General features: G+C 35.1%; 1 non-coding gene across 1 annotated transcript; it reads right to left on the bottom strand.

Moving 5' to 3' along the window:
• Positions 1-1118: 1118 nt before the first annotated feature.
• TRNAP-UGG (transfer RNA proline (anticodon UGG)) lies at positions 1119-1190 on the bottom strand. The gene has a single exon. It is a non-coding gene; the product is annotated as a tRNA-Pro (tRNA).
• Between the last annotated feature and the right edge of the window lie 334 nt (positions 1191-1524).

The following is a 1524-nucleotide window of genomic DNA, read 5'->3' as shown; positions in this document are numbered from 1 at the left end:
TTTTCTTGAAGGTGTTTCATCTCCGTCGAAATCAAGAAATAGTGTGATGTTGCATCGTCCTCGGGTATAATAATTTGGATTTCAATTGGTGTTCTCTGTCTTCTGCACAAATACAAAGAACTAATAAATTGAAGACGCAAACTAATAAATTGAAGACGTGGACTTTGTAAGGTCTATGGGTGTGGTTATCATGACTTGGGTTCAAAACCTGTCTTCACCTATTAATTACTAATCAAACTCATTTACTTATTAAAAGAAAATTAATAATAATAAGCATCAGGAGATACTTATCCCAAGGATAAATCCCAATTATTGGATTTTGCATGTAAAGGGTTGAGATCATGTGATTTTTTCACGAGTCATTCTTTAGGAGTCAATGGATCCCAATCCTAATAATAATAGGTTTTACATGCGAGTCATCACAAATCAAAGATGTGGATTACTATTGAAGAGAATCTTACTAATCTTTCAAAGTAACGCAACGGTGGTTGGTTGAGATGGTAAGAAGTAACTTGGTGTGCTCTCACATCGTTACTTCAAATCTCTATATGCCCCTCCACAAAAAAAATGGTTACGTAACTGACTTCACATGACATGGTGGGATGGTGCGTGCAGTCCAAGAGTAGTTTTGTTGGATAAGGTTGGTTGTTTGGGTCGGGCAAAACCTGATGGATCGAATTGGGCTGACCCGCTACGACAGGGATCACCTCGTTAAAAAAAAAAAAAATAAAAATCAATCAATCTTCCAAGTAGAAAATGCCCTTGTTTCTTAGGGATGGGGTACTGCAATAGTCTTTAATGATATGTAGAGAATTCTTTTGAATTTGTGAGATTAGTTTAGAAATTTCAAGTAAAATGTCTAATCATATATTATCTTGTGTTATGTATGTAATGCAAAAATATTTTATAAATAAAAAAATTTAACTAATAGTAATTTGAATCAGTAATATTTGATCTATTATCAAAATAACAATATGAGTCGCCATATTGGGACTCAAAAGTTCTCACTCGCCACGTCGACTGATTGAAATTTTTTGAATCAGATTATCATTAGTCTAGTTATATGAATTGGGATTTGGGAATGCTAAGAAAAACTAAATAATAGTAGTACGGAGAGAGGGGCGTTGCGAGAATCGAACTCGCGACCTCTTGCACCCAAAGCAAGAATCATACCACTAGACCAAACGCCCTTGATGTTTATTGTTCTGCAAGACATAATTAATAACTATTGTTACCCAAGCCACCATTTTATCAAGAGCTTCTAAACTCTGGTTGAGCTTGAGTTATAGTTTTGGGCGGGTCTCCTTAGTTGAAAAAGCCCGGCCCAAGCTCACCCACCTATCAGATTGAGCCAGGGTTAAGCTCAGGCCAACCCACTTAAGTTGCAGTCCTACTCGTACATTAATTAAATAACCAAAATACTTTTGTTCTATCTCTGCAAAAACCTTGTCTCTTATTTTTAAACAAAATTAAAAAAAAAAAAGAGACAAAACTGTGATTTATTTGGCAAATATTTTCTTATTC

This window comes from Akebia trifoliata, chromosome 8, assembly GCF_017979445.1.
Source record: "Akebia trifoliata isolate Shusen 1 chromosome 8, ASM1797944v1, whole genome shotgun sequence".
NCBI classification, from domain to species: Eukaryota; Viridiplantae; Streptophyta; class Magnoliopsida; order Ranunculales; family Lardizabalaceae; genus Akebia; species Akebia trifoliata.
This window is presented reverse-complemented; position numbering and strand designations above follow the sequence as displayed.